The following is a 13,940-nucleotide window of genomic DNA, read 5'->3' as shown; positions in this document are numbered from 1 at the left end:
GTTTTTGGATGGAGTGGGCAGAACCCAGAATTCTCAAGTGGAACTCTTTTGTTTTTTTTTAAGATTTTATTTATTTATTTGAGAGAGAGTGTGAGCAAGAGAGAGAGAGAGCACAAGCAGGGGGGAGGGGCAGAAGGAGAGGGAGAAACAGGGTCCCCACTGCACAGGAAGCCCAAAGATGGGGCTCAATCTCAGAACCCTGGGATCATGACCTGAGCCAAAGGCAGATGCTTAACCAAGTGGGCCACCCAGGTGCCCAAGACTCTTTCTGGAGAAAAGTAAGTTTAGGATAAGTGGGTAGCAGGGGGAGTTTTCCTGAAAGCTGATGTCATGGAACAGTGGAGAAGCAGAGCTGACCAGGAACTTATGAAGACCTGCCACCTTTGTGAAAAGTAGGATATTTGTAAAGGAGAAACCAAAAGGTAAGAAGCATAATTAAAACTGTAACTCTGACCTGCTGGAGAAAATTAAAGGCTAAGTCACCCCCATCAAAACAACTGAGACATTCGGAGTTTCCCTGTGACCAGGGAGATTTTCTGCCAGCTTATGGCAGGAGCAAACGTGGATGAAGGAGTGTTTGGATGCAGTAGACTCCAGGCTGCTTGCTCCCCCAACTCAGCCCTGCAACTCTTCTCTCCCTGTCCAGCATCAGAAGAATAGAGTCCATGTTGGGAAAAGCAATGATCACAGAGAAGACAAGCAAACCAATGTGAGTGTGAAGCAGGGAACCAGAAAGGACACATCTCAAGAATATTCTAGAACAAAGCAGGTAAAAATTACCAGCAGAGTTCTATGTGAAATAAAAGATATAATATTCTACTTGAAATGAAAGCTCAAAGAAGAGATACAAGGGCTCAAGAAGGAAACGATCAAACGATAGAAGGGGATGAAAAGTGGGTTGGTTACGGTCAAGGGAAACATGGCAAGGCAAAATGAAGACATCTGGGAAATGATGGGCAACCCCAGAAGCAGTGAAAAAGAGAAAAGGAAATGCAGAAACACAGTCAGGAATATGAAAGATGGGTTTGAGGAATGGGGCAAAAAATGAATTTGACAAGGATAAAGAGTTTTAAAGACACAGAGAGAAAATGAGAAAAGAGTTCAGGAAAGCTATTTGAAGAGAAGATGGGAAAACTTTGGTGCATCTGGAGAGTCTTCCCGGGGAAATGAAAAGGTATTGACGAAGGCCAGCAGCACAGGGTATCCTAATAAAGTTAGGGGAGTTCAGTGAAGCATTCTAGTAGAGAAAGAATTCGATTCAGACTCCCTGTATTAGTTCTTTATTGACAAGTGACACATTGCCCCCAAACTCAATGGCTTATGAAACCAAACATGTATTGTTACTTAGTTTCTGTAGATCAGGGATCCAAGTGTGCCTTACTGGGTTCTCTGGCTCAGGGTCACTTACAAGGCAGCCACCGTGGGGTTGGTCTGAGCTGTGGCCATCTCAAGGGTGGGCTGCGAGGACCCACTTCCAAGCTCACTCATGTGATCACGTTCATAAGATTCAGTTGCTCAAGTCCTGTTGGAGTGAGCACCTCGATTTTTCTCTGGCTGTTGGCTGGAAGCTGACCCCAATCTTTGCCATGTGGCATTTCCATAAGGCTCCTCAACAATATGACAGTTGTCTTCCCTGTCTTTGCCAGATAAAGTACAACTGTTTGAATCTCAGACAACCATGAATAATTTTTGAGTATAAGTGTGTCCCAAATACTGCATGAGACACACACAAAAAGATTATTTGTTGCTTGTCTGAACATTTAAATTTACCTGGGCATCTGTATATTGATTTGCTACATCGGGCAACCCTGCTCAGATGAGCCAGTAAGAGAGCTGAGGGGGACGAGAAAGGCAGAAGTCACGGTCTTTTGGTAACTTAATATTGGAAGTGATATCCCATCACTTTTATGATATCCTATCTGTTAAGAGAAAGTACAGCCCACTCTCAAGGTAAGAGAATTTCATAAGGACATGAACAGTAGCAGGGGAGATTGTGGTGGAGATCTTAGGGAGTCCCCAGTGTATACCCTACATACACATACACACTCACGTACATGCATGTGCACACACACACAAAAAGCAAATCGTATACATGGATGAATCAAAATCAGGTGTTGGAAACACTTACATATAGGGACACTCAAGGCTACAAAATGGAAGCAACGTCTAGAAAATTCTCAGGACCGTGCATGTCACCATGCACTACTAGGAGAACACAAAAGAAAGTGTTGAACATTCCAGTTACCAGAAGGGAAGGAAGGTCAAAAAAGGAAAACAAATACTATAGAGTGAAAGGTTTTGTTTTTGTTTTGAAAGTATTGAGAATAGAAAAGATTTTTTAAAAACCCAAGGTGATAAAAATATAGTAATTTGGACTCTGGAAAACAGTATGGAGTTTCTTCAAAAAGTTGAAAATAGAGCTACCATATGATCCAGCAATTGCACTACTGGGTATTTACCCCAAAGATACAAAAGTAGGGATCCAAAGGGGTACGTGCACCCCGATGTTTATAGCAGCAATGTCCACAATAGCCAAACTGTGGAAAGAGCCAAGATGTCCATCAACACATGAATGGATAAAGAAGATGTGGTATATATATACAATGGAATATTATGCAGCCATCAAAAGGAATGAGATTTGCAACAACGTGGATGGAACTGGAGGGTATTATGCTGAACAAAATAAGTCAAACAGAGAAAGACATGTATCATACGACCTCACTGATATGAAGAATTCTTAATTGCAGGAAACAAACTAAGGGTTGCTAGAGTGGGGGGTGGGGTGGGAGGGATGGGGTGGCTGGGTGATAGACATTGGGGAGGGTATGTGCTCTGGTGAGCACTGTGAATTGTGCAAGACTGTTGAATCTCAGATCTGTACCTCTGAAACAAATAATACATTATATGTTTAAAAAAAAAGAAGGAGATAGCAGGAAGGGAAAAATGAAGGGGGGAAATCGGAGGGGGAGACGAACCATGAGAGACGATGGACTCTGAAAAACAAACTGAGGGTTCTAGAGGGGAGGATGGGTTAGCCTGGTGATGGGTATTAAAGAGGGCACGTTCTGCATGGAGCACTGGGTGTTACACACAAACAATGAATCATGGAACACTTCATCTAAAACTAATGATGTAATGTATGGGGATTAACATAACATAATAATAAAAAAATATGGTAATTTGGCTCATCAATAAATTTAACTCGGATAGACTCACCTTTCAGAACATTTTATTTTATTAAATATTACAGACTGTACCAAAAAGCAGAACCTAGGAGAGGTATCTAAAGCAAAATGATCTGAAAAGTTGAAGACAAAGCAGTGGTGAGCGACATAACTAACAAGTGCACGAACCGACAGACGGATGTGAAAAATCGTTATTTTGGACAGGAAACATTGTTTACGGTAAAAAGGATGTACACGTGACAGTGTAATGAGCATCCCTCAGGAATCAGGATACATCAAACAGAGAAGCATCAGCATGCATATGGCAAAATTGGAGATTTCATTTTTCATTTTATTTCATTTTTTTTAATTGGAGATTTTAACACGCCTTTCTCAGTGTCTGACAGATGAAGTAGAAGGAAACCACTTAGAGACACCCAACCAAGCAGCATGATAAACAAGCTGCACATGACATCGAAAAATAGGTCAGAGTAAAAAAGGAAAAAAACCCACTGACTGAGGAACACTTCCGAGTAGAAATGGCAGAGTACTCTTCCTGCGCATGAAGCAATAAATACGTAAAATAACAGTGAAGTAAAAAACAAAAACAAAACAAAAAACAAAAACAAAAAAGCTCTACTATCTAGAAAATGTAAACTCTCTTAAAAAACTCTTGTGCCAACGAGAAAAGCAAAACCAAAATTGCACGGTTTTTATAAAACAAGGAAAATTTTAAAAGATTGATTTTGATCTGTAGAAATGAAGTCTGTTTCTTCAAAGGACATACACGTATGATCACGCCGGTCCCTTATTTAAAACTGCTTAATGGCTGCCCATTGCTTTTTGAATAAAGTTGAAACTCTGAGGCTTTTATGTTCCGTGATGTGTGGTGGTGGGGGGGGTGTCTCTCAGATGGTCCCCCATGGTGTCGCTTCCTGCTAGCCAAGTGATGGATGTCACTTTTGAGATTAGGTTTTTAAAAGGCTCTGGTTTCTATCTCTGTGTCTCTGTCTCTCTCTGAGAGTAGAATAGGGGATACCTAGACAGGTCTGACCCGAGAAGACAGGTCTTGCAGTGATTTGTTTATCAGACAGAGTGAGCAGGGACAGAATGAAGGTGGGAAGAATTTTAACACAGTGGCCATTCCCACTAATACCCTGGACCAAAAAGTGTCTCCAGATACTGTCCAGTTAGACTGGGGACTCCTTCCCCTCTGCGTGTGAGGAAGAGTGGGGAGGATGTAGGAATAGAAACCCCCTCAACTTCCGTGTGTGTTATTATCTTCTCTAATCCAGTGGCTCAAGAAAGAGGCAAGCCCGGGGTCTACAGGGATATGGCTGTTCCCTCAGGGAAGGGGGCAGTTCTGTTCCCACTTCCTGAGCCCCCCCACCCCCCCATGGGGCCACCACAGCTCCTTTGTGTTGTTTTGGAACCATGAGAGGGGCAGCATACTTAGGATTCATGATAGCATCTAAAAGAGGTCCACGTATACTTGGATCATACGTATTCCAAGTCTGTAGAGCACAGAATCCCAAATAATCACCTTCTAGTCTCCTTTCCGTCTCAGAGTATGTAAAACTCCTTCGATCCATACAGCCCACCAGAGACTGTACAACGAACCCACGTCACAAAAGAAGAATGCCTACACTTTAAGAGGAAACAGAAAGAAATCAAGACCTGAACATGAAAAGTGCTTTCTCTTCTAGAAAGAAAAAGCATCCCAAATTACAATGCAACAATTCTCCCCTCCCTAATTTCCCATGATGCTTTTAGGGTCACCTAGGCCAAAGGGTCTCATTTTAATTTTTTGGCCACACGCTGAGCTTCTTTGGCATTGTGTACAGTCAAATTATCCAGTTCTGGACTCTGGCACGTGATCCTTTTCAAAAGCATGAAACGTCAGCATGGAAGAAATGCATTCCTTTCCATGCTCCTTGTATCCCTTCCTCTTGGTAACTGACTCCTCTCTCACCGTGAGTTGGGTGGGGATAGTCCATCAAGTGTCTTCACCCCCCCTACTGTAGGGTTAAGCATGTCACCAAGATAGGTCATCAGTGACCGCATTCCCACAACACCTGGACACATTGATTGGATTTGATCTGGACACAAGATCCGAGTAAGACCCATCAGAGCCCTTTGGGTTGGAGGAACAAAAAACACGGCTTCTCTCCAAAGAGCAAGAGTTCTAGAGGCAATGTAAGCTTGAGGATGCAGCCATGGGATTGCAGGCACAAGATGAGGGCAAAATGTTGGGCGACTGGGTGGCTCAGTCAGTTAAACATCTGCCTTAGGCTCAGGTCATGATCCCAGGGTCCTGGGATTGAGTCCCGCATCAGGCTCCTTGCTCAGTGGGGAGCCTGTTTCTCCCTCTCCCCTCCCCGACTTGTGCTCACTCTCTTCCTCTCTCTCTCTCTCTCTCTCACACAAAAATAAATGAGTAAAATCTTTATAAGGACAAAATGCTGTTGTCACACAAACAAAGCCTAACTGAAAATAAGAACAAGCAGAGACAAACAGCTGAGTGGTGGGGAGTGTCAGACAGAAAAAGAGAGACTTGTGACAATATTATTTGAACCTCTGTAGTCATCCCAGCCCGAAGCTAGATCCACCCCAGATGCCTTAATTACATGAATCGATTACTTGCCCTTTATTGATAAAACCAGTTGAATGATTTTCTGGCTCTTTTCGTTCAAAAAGTTTTGAGTAGCCCAGGCAATGAGACATGCGTCGTTTCTATGGCGAGAGACGTCTCTTCCCCCAACACACATACGATGTATGACTCCTGCAGATGGCAAAACACAAAAGTGGTGCCATCATCATGCTAGCCTGGAACCACACCAGGGACTGTGTTATCTCCAATTAAGAGCCTTCCCACCATGCACTCTGAAGTTGAGGACTAAAGAAACCACCTCCCTTAACTCCATGAAAAATCTCTCTATCTTGGGCCTAAACCGGGAGCCTGTGACTTCAGCGTGAGGTCCAGGACCCTCCTCATCTGGCTCCAGTCATTCCTCCTTCTTGCTATATCTGGTTATTGGTGCTGGCGGCCACAGCCCCAGCCTGGCCAGAGCTGTCTCCTAGAACTGGATCCAGAGCTTAGATCTCCCCCAAGTTGTGCTTTGGCCCCGAATACTCATCTTTGTGCATTTCCCAACTTGGCTCCAGATCAGGCATGAATACATTATTGATTCAGTGTAGGGTTTTGTTAATATGATATTATTATGTCCAAGGCCCATAAATGCCTGGATATTACTCAGATACCTATACGTTAAGAACAATGAAAGAATTACAATTAAAGTAATCCTTACTTAGCAGATGGCGAGCACCTGGTATGCTCCTGTCGGGCTTTCTGGCAAAGTTGAATAGGAAATGCAACATAGGCCTCTTGCAAAGGTTTTTTTCACGCTCTGAATTTAACACGGATCAGGTCTCTAAAGTAGGCCCCGCCCCATTCTCCCAACCACAGGTACAAAGGAAGAAGGCAAGGAGAAGTTTTATCAGACTGCCCTGCCTTGTCTGCTCACCATGCAGATACCAGAAGAGATGGCTCATGGATGTTCAGTCTTTAACTCACAGTGATTCTTCCTGGTAGTAACTCTGGCCTAATATTTTGCATTCGTTTATCAATCATTTACTAAGCACTTAATATATATCAAGTGCTGTTCTAGGCATCAAAGATACAACAGGACGGAAAAAGTGCTACCCTCACTGAGCTTATGTAATTATAAGAGAAACAGACTAAAATCAGGTACGCAGATAAAGAGATATTTAAAATGTGGAAAGTGACTTAAAAGAAATTAATGTGGCACTGAGCTGGTGAGTAACTGACAGAGGGCTGTGGTGGCTTGGGTGGTTCGTGAAGGCCTTCCAAAGGTGATATTCGAGCTAGATCTGATGATTGCAAAGTTGTCTGTTGTGCGAAGAGCCAGGACAGGCACATTAGAGCTGAAATATCATGTGCAAAGGCCCTGAGGCAAGGAAGACTTTGAGACATTCTCAGAATGGCCAGTGGGGCCATAGCATGGAGGATGAGAAGAATGAGGTTGGAGAAGGGGTTAAAGCCAGACCATGTGGTGCTGACAAGACCATGATGAATACTGTCAGGACTTCAGAGTTTATTCCAAGAGCACTGGGAGGCCATTGGAGGGTATCAAGCAAGAGAGAGAGAGAGAGATTTGATTCATCATTTAGGAGGATTTCTCTAGCTGTTATGTAGATATTATTAGACTCTAGGAAGGCAAAGCAGGACATGTGGCAGAAAATTAAAGCAGAAGTCTAGTTGTTCCAGACCCTGAGCAACAGAATCATCAATTCTTCCTCCCTTGGGGGTGAAGGGGTTGAAAAAAACTGGTTGCCAGAGAAGAAAGCATGAGGAGAGGGGGAAGAAGTGCACTTTCCACTGACCTATGAGATTAAATGTAGACCCCTTACCTGGATACACAATGAAGAGACGTTATATGCTTTAAGCTCATAATTTAGCTTAGTCTTTACAAAAGCCCTTGGAAATAGGTATCTCTCTCCCCATTTTACAGACAGGAATACAGTGTTAAGAGTTTAATTAAGGAGTGATGTCTTCAAGATGGAAGAATAGGAAGTCCCTCATTTCTCCACAAGAATACTGATTTAATAATAATATATGGACAGTTGCTGTTGTCTAAAAGTTATGAGTAAAGTTCCAAGGCTAGGAACAATAGGCTTTAATATTCTAAAGAAGACCTCTCAGGATGTAGATGCTAAGGGAAGTGCAAAGAGGTCAGCCAGAGCGTAGGCCCTTCCACACCACAGACCCCTCATGGCTTCTCTCAAAGAACTCACACATTCACTGCCTGCCTCCTCCTCTCCCAGACACACCAGGTGAGAACCGCCAGGAGCCCCCCAAGACAGCAGAGAGAGCTGCCACAGAAAACGTGCTTTCCCTCCTCTCAGCCCACAAGCAGATCCCAATACAACAGAGAAGGAAGAAAGAGCGAAGAGAAGTCTCCTTATTCCCCCCACACTAAGGTCTGATCAATGCTGGGGGGAAAGGAGAGGGGAGCACAGATGGGAGTGGAATGGAAGCTCCCTAGGATGTTCAATATCAGAAAGTGGCCAGAAAACTAAAGGATCTGATAGAGACATTAGTAAGGCACACAAGGGGGAGAACTGTCGCAGCATTCTGAAGTGAACGATTGGACAGAAAAAACAAATTTGTGTTTTCTCCCACAGCCAGCCCAAATGTGACTAAAATTAGAGTAATAATCAAGACAATGGCAGTTCATATTGATGGAGAACTAACCGGGTGCCTGGGACTGCACCAAGCACAGAAACCATCACTGGCTTTGATATGGATGCCATGTTGAGAACACAACAGGGACTTGCTGAGGTCCCCCTGCTGAGACTCAGTGTCCCAGTGCAGACAGCCCTGCCTCCATGACCATGCTCCTCCCCAGGGTTAAGATACACCACTGCCATTTCCCCAGGTGTGTTCTGGCACATGGGAGGGCCTCGCGTGGCTGCAGGTACAAGCTGTAGTCTGGGGGCGTTGGAATCTCTGGTTTCAACAGGCTTATCTCTCCACGCCAAGGTGCTGTGGCTTCATTACTTCTCTGGGACCCATGGTGTGAAAACAGTATGGCAAGCATTGCTACGGGGGAAAGGCAGGGACCGAACCCACAATTTGTAAGCATCTGCTCTGAACCAGGTTGACCAGGTTGTCCACTTGCCAGGCACAGTGTTGGGAGGATCCCACATGTTCCCTCTTTGATCATTCTAATAACCCTGGGAGGGAGACACAAGTAACTTCATCGTGCAATAAGGATGTTAGGTTCGGAGAGCTTCCATAACATGCCCACAGCCTGTGTTTTGTACCCCGGTCTTAATTAATTAATTAATTAATTTTTCCTCTTTTTTTTTTTTTGACAGAAAGAGAACATAAGCAGGGGGAGTGGGAGAGGGAGAAGCAGGCTTCCTGCCGAGCAGGGAGCCCGATGCGGGGCTCAATCCCAGGACCTGGGGATCATGACCTGAGCCGAAGGCAGACACTTAACGACTGAGCCACCCAGGGGCCCCCCGGTCTTAATTTATAAAGGTGACTGTGTGATGATACCAAGAGGTCAATGCCACTGAAAGAGAAGTTGAATGTTACTCACAGTACCCCCAGAAATGAGAGACATGATTCACCATGCAGGCCCACAGGAGGAAGACCCCAGGTTTCGGTCAAGAAGTGGAAGCTGGAGTGAGGGAAGGTTTAGGCCACCCTGTTTATGGGGGGGCAAAGCAAGGCAGGACAGGGTGAACAAATTAGGACTGGCTAGTCTGGATAATTTCAGCAGGGCTTTGGGCTACATGGGGTGTTCCCTAGTTGCCCAGCACCTAGCCCTGGCTGATTAGGGCGACTATTGACCCCTGGGTTGTTCTGGCCAGGTAGAGGAGGTGTGGCTCTGGGTTGGTTAGTCTGCATATCAAAGGCATGCTCCTGGCTGAGACTTTTGCCATCTCTAAGAGTTGGCTAGCCCAGGGAAGGCCAGTTTCTCCCTGGCAAGAAAGGTTTTCTAAGATGTCAAAACATCATAATATACAGAAAATTTAAAAACACGATTAATACACTACAAAGCCAGAAAGGGCCAGAGCTGGGATTCTAACCTGGATCTTCTCACTCTACCTTCTTTTCATCACGAGATTGCCCATGGCAGCACTGACCCCCAGAGCTGACTTTTATGAGGTTTAGCACCAGTTGCAGTGGGCCTGAAGAGCAGGAGGTCAGGGTTGGACAGGGCATAGCACTGTGCTTGTCAATCCAAGTCCATTTCCAAAGGAAGTGACTGTACATAAGCAGTGTGGGAACTTGAAGATAGTAATATCCAGGCCCCGTGTCTATCGAGAACACTCTATCTTGTGTCTGGGATTGTGGGTGCTTTCCATGGGGAGAAGCCTGGCTTCTGATGAGAGTCCCTAAGGAGGGAACCAGGTAACAGTGACTCCTACAAGCGATCTGAAGCAGTTTCTGGTGAGCAAACCCTGTCGTCCTGCAGGAGGGGAAAACGGGGTGGGCAAATTAAGCCAGACTGGGGAGACCTCCAAAGGTTACATTGTTGGGCTCTGCTTTTATGCTGTGACTCTAATAAGGATCAAGAGTGGGGAGTCACATGGAAGAGAGGAAGCAGAACCTGCTGCCACCCCCTTCAACGTTTCAGAGGGCCAGAGATTAGCCCTAGTTAGGGAAAGATTGAACTGAGTTTCGAGGGAGCAATTGGCAGATTCTACCTGGTATGGGTGACAGGTCATGAAGGACCTTCAACGTTAATTTTTGTGATTTGAGGCTCAAGTAGAAGAGGTCCAGACAGCCAGCTTACATTAATGTAATGGCGTGTGCATTCACGCTCACACGCACATGCGCGCACACACACACCAATTACAGTCACACCATGATTCTTACCACCCCAGATCCTCGGGTTGCTGTGGAGGGCCAATCAACGTGAGATCCGCAGTGGTTGACCAATTTACACAAGCAACTTGAGAAAAATACAGATTTCCACCCATCTTCTCTCTGATAATCTTCTCTTATATATTCCTTTTCGATTTTGATTCTCACCTTCTGCAGACAGCTTTCATGTGTTCTATCCTCCCTTCATTCATTCATCTGTTCATGCATTCGTTCATGTATTCTTTAGACACCCAATGAGTTTCTTTTGATGTTCCAGGTTGGAAGTGATAAAACAGCTAAAATGCAGTACTTCTCCGTGGTTGGGACACTGGTGTTTGGCTCCAGGAACACTCTATTTTTCTGCCAGGCAAACATGACTCTAATTGGTAGATGTTGTGTTGTTTGTCATGCAAATGTGATTTCACTTCGAACAGGGTTTTAAATTGATGACTGAATTCATTATTTTTTTAATCATAAAAGCCTTACACTTACACACACACACACTATATTTTCTTCATCCTCAAACACAGGCATTCTGCCAAACATTGATGGGCATGGCCATTCTCCTTTGAAATTAATTAAAAACACTTATAATTAAATAAATTTGATTTACAGCAATACTTGTTCTAATGCCAGTATTAACTTTCATGGTCTGGCTCTTCTTCCTTTCCATTCCTTTCATTTCATTTCAGCATCATTTTATGCTTTGAGGTTCTGAAGTGACAGAAAAGCCAGAGCATTGGCAGCCAACATTTGAGAAGCCTCCATTTTCTGCCAGGCACTGTTCTGAACACTTTCCATGCATTGCTTCCACTAATCCGTACTGCTGTATACCTAGCGGGTATATACTGTATTATCTCTAATTGTGGATGTGGAAACTGAGGCACAGAGCAGGTAACTTTCTCAAGGTCATGCCAAACTAGTAATTTGGCAGAGCTGAGATTCATATCCACCCCACCTGGCCCCAGATCCCATTTCTTGTCTCATATTCTACAGTATGTCCCAAAGCAGAAATAAACATCACCAATGGAAGGATGGAAGGTAAAGCAGTCCCCAGACAGGAAGTATTGAAAGATTTCTCTTTAACGTGAGCAGAAAACAGAAATTAGAATAACATGACAGATAGGGCTGACGCTTAGTGGGAAGTTATTCTTGTTTGTCAAAAGAAAATGCTTCCCCCTGCAGGCACATGCTTCCTGCAATTACACACACCTCATAAACCTTCCATGTTTATAGGCTTTTAAAATTAAAAAATTTAGAAATCAAGTAAGAGCCAAATATAAAATTAACCTCAAATGATCAACGTAAGTGTCATGGGCTAGGTGATGCCTTGCTGAAACTAGATCTTTAAACCCAGGGTGACAGTGGTCCCACTTGTCACAAGCGGTCCTTTTGAGGACATCTAGACTGCTGTGTGATCTCTGTGTCCTCCTGCTGGTTTTCCCACTAGGGCTTTGGCAAAACCTTTGTTCACACAGAGAGCCAGGGCAATACATGGCCTCACTTGCTGGGAATGCCTCCATGTTGTAAAGAAGTATATTTAGTAACCTACACAATAAAAGAGACTACTTACTGGGGGTGGGCGGGGGGGGGCACTGAAATCGCATTGCTCCTGAAAAACGGAAAACAAAGCCAACAAAATGAGTTTTTCTCAGGTTCTCATCAGGGCTTATTTTATTGTGTTTGGCATACAGTTTGAACAAGCTTAGTTATCTGGTTTCTCAATCTATAGCAGATTGCAAGCAACAAATTAAAAGAAGGGAGAGAGACCGTCGTATGCTAGGAGAATGAAAAGATTGAGACGTGCCAGCTGAGAGCCAGAGAGAACGGTATCAATCATGGGGCCATTTAGCATCACCCCCAAATTGCCCCCAATACAACTGGTCCCATTATAGAACAACACCACAACTGATGCTCCCAGTGATGACTCACAGAGTCATAAAGGAAAGCTAAGTGGTTTCCTTCACCTTCCGTAAGATGTCAGAAAATGTAAAATGCACTCGTCAAAGATGCTCATTGAAGATGATTAAAGTAAGAAAGGGTTTCAGTGTTTAAAGGGCAAGCCCCCATTCGGAACTGGCCAGGTCCTGAGGCGTGATGGTGGAGAATTGTTAAAATGATAATGTCTCATCTGCATGGGCTCTTTCTTAAGTTAGAACGTAAAGAAATTGAGAGCAGGGGCTGGAGACATATTTCTGGCCTTTGTGGCCCCCCAAATAGACTGTTGCTCACCCATCATCATCATAATCGCTGCGTATTGTCCCAGGCTCCACACTTAATGGACTCGCCTTGTTGGCCTGGGGCAGCTGCCATGGAATCGGCTCCGCCTTCCCCTGGATCCTCCTTCATCTTCACCATCTCCTGTGTGATGTAGGATGCCGGCCTCTCTTGCATGACCCCGCTTCACTGAAGTTGGAGGCAGTGAGGAATGACACTGGTTCAAGTTGGTCCTGGCAGGCTCCTATTCATGTCCATGGATTCCAACTTGTCCTTGTTCCTCCCAACCTTACATCCATCTGCCTGTTCTGAAGATTTCAAGTACCAACATCAATCAGGCAGGGAGAGAAGAGCCTCCCAGAGACGGTTTAACTACTGCCACAATTGAATAAGGCCAAATCCTTGACATATATATATTCTAGTGTGGCTCTGCTTCTGTGATTGAATTCTAATTGACTGATACACCTTTCACAGATGCGGAGAGGGAACTCAGGAAAGGTAAGTAATTTGTCTGAGTCCTCAAAGTAAGTAAAGGGGTGGAACTCAATTTGGTTCCATCACTTATGTTCTTATTCATTAAGTCATGGTTTCTTGAATAAAAATTCAGCAAATGGATGAATTCAGATAAATATAACATCTGATATGGTAGGAGCTGCAAAGTAAGGAAGTCATTTCATTTTCTTGAGTACCTCCTTAGTGCCCAGAGAGCCTGGTCCTGGCATTGGGTAAACCAGCTGCTCCAGAATCTACTTTAGAACGATCACAATGGGATCCTTTCATTCTCATCTATGACTAAACAACCACCAGTCAAATCTAGGTAGACCTATTAACAGAGCTCTCTCCTCCTTTGAAAACACTTCCAGAAGTCTCTTCACTGACACAGCTGTCCAGTAGAATGTGAAGATAAAGATAAACATGTATACATTCATGTCGGAAGGGGCTCTGGGGCCGTGGTTTTATTTTGCATCCAATGTGCTTCAGTTAGTGAAATACACGGCTAGTCATTTCTACTTAAAGTAACAATAGAGAAGATTAATCCAGACACGTCATATCTTCTGAATAGAGGCATGCAATTTGCATACACCAGTGTTGCTAACTCTAAAAAACAACTTGACATTTACTTCCATTTAGGAATTTTTTGTGTGTGTGACAAAGTC

Source organism: Mirounga leonina, unplaced genomic scaffold, assembly GCF_011800145.1.
Source record: "Mirounga leonina isolate KUSES-001 unplaced genomic scaffold, KU_Mleo_1.0 Mir_488, whole genome shotgun sequence".
NCBI lineage: Eukaryota > Metazoa > Chordata > Mammalia > Carnivora > Phocidae > Mirounga > Mirounga leonina.
This window is presented reverse-complemented; position numbering follows the sequence as displayed.